Consider the following 11,724-nt stretch of genomic DNA (forward strand, 5'->3'; position numbering starts at 1 on the left):
CGGCATAGCACAGCACAACACGACTGATTCAGACTTCCCAGGTTTGAATCCTGGCTCTGCCATGTACTCACAGGGGAAGCTTGGGCAGTTTTTTCATCTGTAAAATAGAGTCCATAAAATACCTTCTCTCAAAAAGCTGTTATGTAGATTAAAAGAATTCATATTTGTAAACCACCTAGAAGAGTGCCTTCACACTGCTATAGAAATGCTTCCGAAATAAGTAAAGCTTCATCAAATCTCAAATTAGAAATTCCCTTCTGACTTTATTATGTGTAGTCATGTTCCTGGATCAGGTGTCTATCTGATAATCAAAGTCCCAACTCTGGCATACAGATGTGCAGAAAATAAGATAAGCCATACTTCTTTTGGAAACGTGTTTTTCTGGGATTATCTCTACCTGAATGAGCACTGTGTTATAACACCCACTTAGAGGGTATCAGGATGACAGACAGGATGCAATTTAAGAATCTGAGGGCAACATTTGTCTATTACTCTCATATCAGGAAATAGGATGTAAATAAACTTCCTTGGATGTCAAGAATACCAAACAGCGCATGAGATTCAACCGTTCATCCTCAAAACTCTGCCCAGTGTTTGTATTTGTTTGGCTGGTTGGTTGGTTTGCTAGTTTGTTTGTTTGGTTTTTATGTTTATTATTCAGCTTTTTTACAGTCTGGAGAAGAGACATGAAATTGCAGAAGCCTATGCTTCTCGGATTTTCTGGGGTTGGGAACGCTCAGGGCAGAGACAGCTCTTTCAATTATGGGTCTCGGTCAGTGTCGGCCACAAGGAAAAATGAATGGCCACACAGTCCTAAGGGGCCAGTATTTCTTTTTTTTAGTTTTATTTGCATTTATTTTTTTGTGGCATTTATTCCCAGGCCATAAGTTTTTTGTTTCTTCAGTTTCTTCTGGGTTATCCTTTTCTTCTGTGCAACCCCCTTTTCTGGTTTAGGAACAATCTGTTCTTTTTCAGTAAAGATCATCTCACTGTGGCAGGGAGAGCTCCTGTATGGGTTGATCTGACCACGAGCTCTGTAAGTCCTGTGCTGCATCTTGGGGATTCTGTTCACCTGGGTACGCTCCGCTCAATGACCAGAGAATCTACATCTAAGCCCTTAAGTTCAGCATTACTCTCTGCATCTTTGAGCATGTGCAGTAAAAATTCAGGAATTTTTTGGGTCACCGACCCTGCATCCAGCCCCACTGTTTGGCCTGGGCACACCTACCAACTCGACCACTGTGACAAAGGAATGGCACACACTGCTTCTGTAAAGTGACATCCTTCAGACACTTGGTAGCTTTTCTGCTCTGCATACCCTTAATGGCCTGGGCAGTTTCACGAGTGTTCTTAAAGTGAACATGAAGATTTGAACCTCTTGACTTGCATGATTTTGTGGGGTTTTCTGGGTCAAGTGAATAGCAAACCATTTTTAGAGGTCAACCTCAGGCCACTTACCAGAAAAGCAGGGGCTAGTATTTCTATATCACATAGAAGCTGAAGCCCAAATTCACCGTATCTGCAGCATGGACTCAAAGAAGCTACCCAGTGACACTCTGCCCCCAAAGTGCTCTGGCTAACTGGTTACAAGCTCTATCTTTGACGGGCCAGTGACTCTCTCAGCTGGTTTAGTGGCAAAACACTGTTGACCCTCAGCCAGTTTCTACATGGCATCATCATGGTAAAAGGATGACTCTAAGGAGCTCCTCTGGCCATACCTGCGCAGAGCGGGAAAAAAGGAATGGATGCCAGCACCGTGCATCCTGAGTGGCATAAACAGCTGACACCCTCCCACTTGGGATTTTAAGTTTTTATCCTTTCTAATGTGTGCAAGTGTCATAAGACTTTGACACCTCTCCCAGGATTTCTCGGGATCTTTCCCGAAGAGCATTTGGCCTAGAACCCTGTTGCTACAGACTGTACCTCCTCTCTCTTCCTCTGCTGTTCTCTTTACAGCTAGACTTGCAAAGTAGATTTGTGTTAAAACACTTAAAAATGAAGATCATATATATATATATATATTTTTTTTTTTTTCTTTTTTTGCGGTATGCGGGCCTCTCACTGTTGTGGCCTCTCCCGTTGCGGAGCACAGGCTCCGGACGCGCAGGCTCAGCGGCCACGGCTCACGGGCCCAGCCGCTCCGCAGCATGTGGGATCCTCCCGGACTGGGGCACGAACCCGTGTTCCCTGCGTCGGCAGGCAGACTCTCAACCACTGCGCCACCAGGGAAGCCCGGAGATCATATTAATACAGCTCAAAATTTACCTTATTTTGTTCAAAAACAAAAAACAAAAAAAAAACACAGAGTGAATTGTCGAGTTTGAGCTATGAATGAAGCTTTGGGTAGATTTCAAGGCAATAATGCCAATCGACCTACTGAGTTTATCCCAAAGTGGACTGAAAGTTTGAGGAATCTGGCTGTGCTACTTAGATTGCCTAACCCATCCCATTAAATATTATTTTCTAGACCCCAAATTTCCCTTTTAGATCATTATCCATTGTCTGTTTTCTTGCCTGTGGTAATTACTGGGCTCCTGCACAACTGGAAGTACAGCAGAAACATGCAACACAATCTGTTTTCTATTATGCTCCTAACCCTGTTTCTAAGTTCCAAGCAAACTCTCATCGTCCTAAATTTACACACTCCTCTTCTTCCTTAGAGAATGGTATGCATTTCTATTACTAAAATAAAACAGTGGGAAAATATTTGCAATAGAACTTGTTTTTTTCTCTTATTTTTAATTTTTATACAATTTTTAAAGGTTTCACTCCATTTACAGTTATTACAAAATATTGACCGTATTCCCCATGTTGTACAGTACATCCTTGTAGCCTATCTTACTCCCAATAGTTTAAACTTCCCACTCCTCCACTCCTATTTTGCCCACCCCGTTCTCCCCAAGGGTAACCACTAGTTTGTTCTCTATATCTGTGAGTCTGCTTCTTTTTTGCTATATTCACTAGTTTGTTGTATTTTTTAGATTCCACATGTAAGTGATATCATACAGTAGTTGTCTTTTCTGTTTGACTTATTTCACTTAGCATAATACCCTCCAAATTCATCCATTTTGCTGCAAATGGCAAAATTTCATTCTTTTTAAAGGATGAATAGTATTCCGTTGTGTGTGTGTGATATATATCACATCCTCTTTATCCTTTCATCTGTTGATGGAAACTTAGGCTGCTTCCACATTTTAACAATTTGTAAATAATGCTGCTATGAACATTGGGGTGCATATATATTTTTGAATTAGTGTTTTCATTTTTTTGGACATATATACATAGGAGTAGAATTGCTGGGTCATAAGGTAGTTTTATTTTTGGTTGTTTTTTTTTTGACACCTTTATTGGAGTCTAATTGCTTTACATGGTTGTGTTAGTTTCTGCTGTATAACAAAGTGAATCAGCTATATGTATACATATATCCCCATATCCCCTCCCACTTGCATCTCCCTCCCACCCTCCCTATCCCACCACTCTAAGTGGTCACAAAGCACTGAGATGACCTCGCTGTGATATGTGGCTTCTTCCCAATAACTATCTATTTTACATTTGGTAGTGTATATATGTCAATGCCACTCTCTCACTTCTTCCCAGCTTCCCCTTCCCCGTGTCCTCAAGTCCATTCTCTAAGTCTGCGTCTTTATTCCTGTCCTGCCCCTAGGTTCTTCAGAACTTTTTTTTTTTTATTCCGTATATATGTGTTAGCATACGGTATTTGTTTTTCTCTTTCTGACTTACTTCACTCTGTATGACAGACTCTAGGTCCATCCACCTCACTACAAATAACTCAATTTCATTTCCTTTTATGGCTGAGTAATATTCCATTGTATATATGTGCCACATCTTCTTTATCCATTCATCTGTAGATGGACACTTAAGTTGCTTCCATATCCCAGCTATTGTAAATAGTGCTGCAATGAACATTGTGGTACATGACTCTTTTTTAATTATAGTTTTCTCAGGGTATATGCCCAGCAGTGGGATTGTGGGGTCATATGGTAGTTCTATTTTTAGCTTTTTAAGGAACATCCATACTGTTCTCCATAGTGGCTGTATCAATTTACATTCCCACCAACAGTGCAAGAGGGTTCCCTTTTCTCTACACCCTCTCCAGCATTTATTGTTTGTAGATTTTTTGGTGATGGCCATTCTGAGCAGTGTGAGGTGATACCTCATTGCAGTTTTGACTTGCATTTCTCTAATAATTAGTGATGTTGAGCATCCTTTCATGTGTTTGTTGGCAATCTGTATATCTTCTTTGGACAAATGTCTATTTAGGCCCTCTGCCCATTTTTTGATTGGGTTTTCTGTTTTTTTGATATTGAGCTGCATGTGCTGCTTGTCTATTTTGGAGATTAATCCTTTGACAGTTGCTTTGTTTGCAAATATTTTCTCCCATTCTGAGGGTTGTCTTTTAGTCTGGTTTATGGTTTCCTTTGCTGTGCAAAAGCTTTTAAGTTCCATTAGGTCCCATTTGTTTATTTTTGTTTTTATTTCCATTCCTCTAGGAGTTGGGTCAAAAAAGATCCTGCTGTGAGTTTTGTCAGAGTGTTCTTCTATGTTTTCCTGTAAGAGTTTTTATAGTATCCAGTCTTACATTTAGGTCGATAATCCATTTTGAGTTTATTTTTGTGTATGGTGTTAGGGAGTGTTCTAATTTCATTCTTTTACATGTAGCTGTCCAGTTTTCCCAGCACCACTTATTGAAGAGGCTGTCTTTTCTTCACTGTATATTCTTGCCTCCTTTATCAAAGATAAAGTGACCATATGTGTATGGGTTTATCTCTGGGCTTTCTATCCTGTTCCATTGATCTACATTTCCGTTTTGTGCCAATACCATACTGTCTTGATTACTATAGCTTTGTAGTATAGTCTGAAGTCAGGGAGTCTGATTCCTCCAGCTCCATTTTTCTTTCTCAATTGTGTTGACTATGCGGGGTCTTTTGTGTTTCCATACAAATTGTGAAATTTTTTGTTATAGTTCTGTGAAAATTGTCATTGGTAGTTTGATAGGAATTGCATTGAATCTCTAAATTGCTTTGGGTAGTATAGTCATTTTCACAATATTGATTCCTCCAATCCAAGAACATGGTATATTTCTCCATCTGTTTGTATCATTTTTAATTTCTTTCATTTCTTTTGTTGCAGTGGTAAATGGGAGTGTATCCTTAATTTCTCTTTCACATATTTCATCATTAGTGTATAGGAATGCATGAGATTTCTGTGCATTAATTTTGTGTCCTGCTACTTTACCAAATTCATTGATTAGCCCTAGTAGTTTTCTGGTAGCATCTTAGGATTCTCCATGTATAATGTCATGTCATCTGCAAACAGTGACAGTTTTACTTCTTCTTTTCTGATTCAGATTCATTTTACTTCTTTTTCTTCTCTGATTGCTGTGGCTAAAACTTCCAAAACTATGTTAAATAATTGTGGTGAGAGTGGGCAACCTTGTCTTGTCTTGTTCCTGATCTTAGTGGAAATGGTTTGTTTTTCATCATTGAGAATGATGTTGGCTGTGGGTTTGTCATATATGTCATTATTATGCTGAGGTAAGTTCCCTCTATGCCTACTTCTGAAGAGTTTTTATCATAAATTGGTGTTGAATTCTGTCGAAAGCTTTTTCTGCATCTATTGAGACTATCATATGTTTTTTATCCTTCAATTTGTTAATATGGTGTATCACATTGGTTGATTTGCATATACTGAATAATCCTTGAATTCCTGGGGTAAACCCCACTTGATCATAGTGTATGATCCTTTTAATGTGCTGCTGGATTCTGTTTGCTTCTATTTTTTTGAGGATTTTCACAACTATGTTCATTAGTGATATTGGCCTATAGTTTTCTTTTTGTCACATCTTTGTCTGGTTTTGGTATCAGGATGATGGTGGCCTCATAGAATGAGTTTGGGAGTGTTCCTCCCTCTGCTATATTTTGGAAGAATTTGAGAAGGATAGGTGTTAGCTCTTCTCTAAATGTTTGATACAATTTGCTTCTGAAGCCATCTGGTCCTTTGTTTTTGTTTGTTGCAAGATTTTTAATCACAATTTCAATTTCAGTGCTTGTGATTTGTCTGTTTATATTTTCTATTTCTTCCTGGTTCAGTCTTGGGAGGTTGTGCTTTTCTAAGAATTAGTCCATTTCTTCCTGGTTGTCCATTTTATTGGCATATAGTGGCTTGTAGTAACCTTTCATGATCCTTTGTATTTCTGCAGTGTCAGTTTTTACTCTACTTTTTTATTTATAATTCTGTTGATTTGAGTCTTCTCCATTTTTTTTCTTGATGAGTCTGGCTAATGGTTTATCAATTTTGTTTATCTTCTCAAAGAACCAGCATTTAGTTTAATTCATCTTTGCTATCATTTTCTTCATTTCTTTTTCATTTATTTCTGATCTGATCTTTATGATTTCTTTCCTTCTGTTAACTTTGTGGTTTTTTTTTTCTTTCTCTAATTGCTTTAGGTGTAAGGTTAGGTTGTTTACGTGAGACTTTTCTTGTTTCTTGAGGTAGGATTGTATTGCTATAAACTTCCCTCTTAGAACTGCTTCTGCTGCATCCAGTAGGTTTTGGGCCGTCGTGTTTTCATTGTCATTTGTTTCTAGGTGTTTTTTGATTTCCTATTTGATTTCTTCAGTGATCTCTTGGTTATTTAGTAGTGTATTGTTTAGCCTCCATGTGTTTGTATTTTTTTTTACAGTTTTTTTCCTGTAATTGATATCTAGTCTCATAACATTGTGGTCAGAAATGGTACTTGATATGATTTTAATTTTCTTAAATTTACCAAGTCTTGATTTGTGACCCAAGATATGATCTAGTCTGGAGAATGTTAATGAGCACTTGAGAAGAAAGCATATTCTCTTTTTGGATGGAATGTCCTATAAATATCAATTAAGTCCATCTTGTTTAATGTGTCATTTAAAGCTTGTGTTTCCTTATTTATTTTCATTTTGGATGGTTGGTCCATTGATGGAAGTGGGGTGTTAAAGTCCCCTACTATGATTGTGTTACTGTCAATTTCCACTTTTATGGCTATTAGCATTTGCCTTATGTATTGAGGTGCTCCTATGTTGGGTGCATATTTACAATTGTTATACTTTCTTCTTGGATTGATCCCTTGATCGTTATGTAGTGTCTTCCTTTGTCTCTTGTAACAGTATTTTAAAGTCTATTTTGTCTGATAAGAGAATTGCTACTCCAGCTTTCTTTTGATTTCCATTTGCATGGACTATTTTTCTCTATCCCCTCACTTTCAGTCTGTATGTGTCCCTAGATCTGAATTGGTCTCTTGTAGACAGCATATATACTGGTCTTGTTTTTGTATCTATTCAGCCAGTCTGTGTCTTTTGGTTGGAGCATTTAATCCATTTACATTTAAGATAATTATCAATATATCTGTTCCTATTACCATTTTCTTAATTGTTTTGGGTTTGTTATTTTATGTCTTTTCCTTCTCTTGTGTTTCCTGCCTAGAGAAGTTCCTTTAGCATTTATTGTAAAGCTGGTTTGGTGGTGCTGAATTCTCTTAGCTTTTGGTTTTAATTTCTCTGTCGAATCTGAATGAGACTCTTGCTGGGTAGAATAATCCTGGTTGTAGGTTTTTCCCTTTCATCACTTTAAATATGTCCTGCCACACCCTTGTGGCTTGCAGAGTTTCTGCTGAAAGATCAGCTGTTAACCTTATGGGGATTCCCTTGTATGTTATTTTTTGCTTTTCCCTTGCTGCTTTTAATGTTTTTTCTTTGTATTTAACTTTTGATAGTTTGATTAATATGCATCTTGGCTTTTTCTCCTTGAATTTATCCTGCATGGGACTCTCTGTGCTTCCTGGACTTGATTGACAATTTCCTTTCCCATATTAGGGAAGTTTTCAACTATAATCTCTTCAGATATTTTCTCAGTCACTTTCTTTTTCTCTTATTCTTCTGGGACCCCTGTAATTCGAATGTTGGTATGTTTAATGTTGTCCCAGGCATCTCTGAAACTGTCCTCAATTCTTTTCATTTTTTTTTTCTTTATTCTGCTCTGCAGTAGTTTTCCATTCTTTTATCTTCCAGGTCACTTATCTGTTCTTCTGCCTTAGTTATTCTGCTATTGATTCCTTCTAGAGAATTTTTAATTTCATTTATTGTGTTGTTCATCATTGTTTGTTTGCTTTTTAGTTCTTCTAGGTAGCTTTTAAACATTTCTTGTATTTTCTTCATTCTGTTTCCAAGATTTTGGATCTTCTTTACTATCATTACTCTGAATTCTTATTCAGGTAGACTGCCTATTTCCTCTTCATTTGTTTGGTCTGGTAGGTTTTTCTTGCTCCTTCATCTGCTGCATATTTCTCTGTCTTCCCATTTTGCTTAACTTACTGTGTTTGGGGTCTCCTTTTCGCAGGCTGCAGGTTCATAGTTCCTGTTGTTTTTGGTGTCTGCTCCCAGTGGGTAAAGTTGGTTCAGTGGGTTGTGTATGCTTCCTGGTGCAGGGGACTGGTGCCTGTGTTCTGGTGGGTGGGGCTGGACCTTTTCTTTCTGCTGGGCAGATCAGTGTCTGGTGGTGTGTTTTGGGGTGGCTGTGAACTTCTTGTGATTTTAGGCAGCCTCTCTGCTAATAGGTGTAGTTGTGTTCCTGTCTTGCTAGTTGTTTTTCATGGGGTGTCCAGCACTGGAGCTTGCTGGTCATTGAGTGGAGTTGGGTCTTAGCGTCGAGACGGAGATCTCTGGGAGAACTCTCGCTGATTGATATTACGTGGGGCCTGGAGATCTCTCGTGGTCCAGTGTCCTGAACTCGGCTCTCCCACCTCTGAGGCTCAGGCCTGACACCCAGCCAGAGCACCAAGATCCTGTCACCCACACAGTGCAGTGGACTGGTTCTCAGAGACAGAAATATTCAATGGAAGATACCGTGCAGCTCGTTCAGTCCACCAAGGACTTCCTGCCAATCAACAAGGCCCACTTCAGCAAGTTCAAGTTCGAGCCACTCAGGGAAGTTTAGACAGGGTGTGATCTCCTCAGCCCAGTATTCCAAGAGCTTCCTGTACCTGCCTGCTGGGGAGAATTTCCAGAACATCTTCGATGAGCTGCTGGAGCTTGTGCACCTGGACTTTGGTGGCTTCAAACAGCGTCCCCACATCACCACCAGTAAGAACAAGAAGAGTGCATGGCAGTCCAGCAGCCAGCAGGTGGCCTAGACTTCAGGACCCACTGGTGGGCAGGTGTGCTCCAGCAGCAAAGTCAGCAGCCACCAGGTGCTGCATGTAGCCACTCCCAGGAGTCTCAAGTAGTGCTCCCCACTTTGGGCAGGGGCTGCCACACCTGTGAGCCTCCATCCTCCTTCCTCCTTCCTCCTTCTCCTGGGCTGCCAGGCAGCTGGGTGAGGCCCTGGGGAGGCCTCCCACTCAGGCTCCTCACCACTGGCCGCCTGGGTGTCTTGTGTTTTTTGTTATTGAGTTGTATGAGCTGTCTGTATAATTGGGAGATTAACCCCTTGTCAGTTGCATCATTTGCAGATATTTTCTCCCAGTCTGTAGGTTGTGTTTTCATTTTGTTTGTGGCTTCCCTTGCTGTACAAAAGCTTGTAAGTTTGATGAGGTCCCATTTGTTTATTATTATTTTTTATTTCTATAGCCTTGCGAGACTTAAGAAAACATTGGTATGATTTATATGAGAGAATGTTTTGACTATGTTCTCTTCTAGGAGTTTTATGGTGTCATATCTTATATTTAAGTTTTTAAGCCATTTTGAGTTTATTTTTTTGTATGGTGTGATGGTGTGTTGTAAATTCATTGATTTACATGTGTCTTTCCAACTTTCCTAGCACTACTTGCTGAAGAGACTGTCTTTCCTCCATTGTATATTGTTGCCTCCTTTGTCAAAGATTAATTGACCATAGATGCATGGGTTTATTTCTGAGCTTTCTATTCTGTTCCATTGATCCATATCTCTCTTTTTGTGCCAATACCATGCTATTTTGATTACTGTAGCTTTGTAGTATTGTTTGAAGTCTGGGAGGGTTATGCCTCCTGCTTCATTCTATTTCTCAGGATTATTTTGGCAATTCTGAGTCTTTTATGTTTCCACATAAATTTTAGAATTTTTGTTCTATTTCTGTGAAAAATGTCATGGGTAACTTGATAGGGATTGCATTAAATCTGTAGATTACTTTGAGTAGTATGGCCATTTTGACAATATTATTTCTTCCAATCCAAGAGCACGGATGTCTTTCCATTTCTATGAATCATCTTCAGTTTCCTTTATTGATGTTTTGTAGTTCTCAGCATATAAGTCTTTTACCTCCTTGGTCAGGATTATTCCTAAGTGTTTTACTTTTTTGCATGTGGTTTTAAAAGGGATTTTTTTTTTACATTCCCTTTCTGGTATTTTATTGTTAGTATAAAGAAATGCAACTGATGTCTGTATGTTAATCTTGTATCCTGCTACCTTGCTGAACCCACTTATCAGTTCTAATAGTTTTTGTGTTGAGTCTTTAGAGTTTTTTATATATAGTATCATGTCATCTGCATATAATGACAATTTTACTTCTTCCCTTCCAATTTGGATACCTTTTATTTCTTGTCTGATGACTGTGACTAGGACTTCCAATTCCATATTGAATAGAAGTGGTGAGAGTGGGCATCCTTCTCTTGTTCCAGATTTTAGCAGGAAGGCTTTCAGCTTTTCACCTTTGAGTATTATATTGGCTTCTCATAAATAGCTTATATTATATTGAGTTATGTTCCCTCTCTATCCAATTTGGTAATAGTTTTTAGCATGAAAAAATGTTGAATTTTAGCAAATGCTTTTTCTGCATCTATTGAGATGATCATGTGGATTTTGTCTCTTCTTTTGTTGATACGGTGCATCACATTGATTGATTTGCATATGTTGAACCATCCTCATGACCCTGGGATGAATCTAACTTGGTCGTGGTGTATGATCTTTTTATGTATTGTTGGATTCAGTTTGCTAATATTTTGTTGAGAATTTTTGCATCTATATTCATCAAAGATATTGGCCTATAATTACTTTTTTGGTAGTATCTTTGTCTGGTTTTGGTATCAGGGTCTTGGTGGCTTCAAAGAATGTCTTTGAGAGTGTTCCCCTCCTCTTCAATCATTTGAAAGAGTTTGAGAAGGATCGGTATAAATTCTTCTTTGTTTGGTAGAATTTCCTGTGAAGCCATTGGGTTCTGTACTTTTGTTTGTAGAGGTTTTTTTAAATTACAGATTCTATTTCACTTCAGGTCATTGGTCTGTTCATATCTATTTCTTTTTTTTAATATAAATTTACTTATTTTTATTTTTGGCTGTGTTGGGTCTTCATTGCTGCACACGGGCTTTCTCTAGTTGCAGCGAGTGGGGGCTACTCTTCGTTGTGATGCATGGGCTTCCCATTGCAGTGGCTTCTCTTGTTGCGGAGCACAGGCTCTAGATGTACAGGCTTCAGTAGTTGCGGCTCGCAGGCTCTAGATCACAGGCTCAGCAGTTGTGGTGCACAGGCTTATGTCCCCTGCACTGGCAGGCAGATTCTTAACCACTGCGCCACCAGGGAAGCCCTCTATTTCTTCTTTTTTTTTTTTTTGAACTTCTGAAACAAGGTTTTAATGTTGAAAAAAGATCTTATTTTACAAGGTTATATATTCTTTTTTTTTAACATCTTTATTGGGATATAATTGCTTTACAATGGTGTGTTAGTTTCTGCTTTATAACAAAGTGAATCAGTTATACATATACAT

At 38.7% G+C, this 11,724-nt stretch overlaps 1 pseudogene; it reads right to left on the reverse strand.

Annotated features, from left to right (window-relative positions):
- Positions 1–853: 853 nt before the first annotated feature.
- Positions 854–1,430, reverse strand: LOC132519137 (large ribosomal subunit protein uL22-like; annotated as a pseudogene).
- Positions 1,431–11,724: the final 10,294 nt, after the last annotated feature.

Source organism: Lagenorhynchus albirostris, chromosome 4 (assembly GCF_949774975.1).
Source record: "Lagenorhynchus albirostris chromosome 4, mLagAlb1.1, whole genome shotgun sequence".
In the NCBI taxonomy this organism is placed as follows: domain Eukaryota; kingdom Metazoa; phylum Chordata; class Mammalia; order Artiodactyla; family Delphinidae; genus Lagenorhynchus; species Lagenorhynchus albirostris.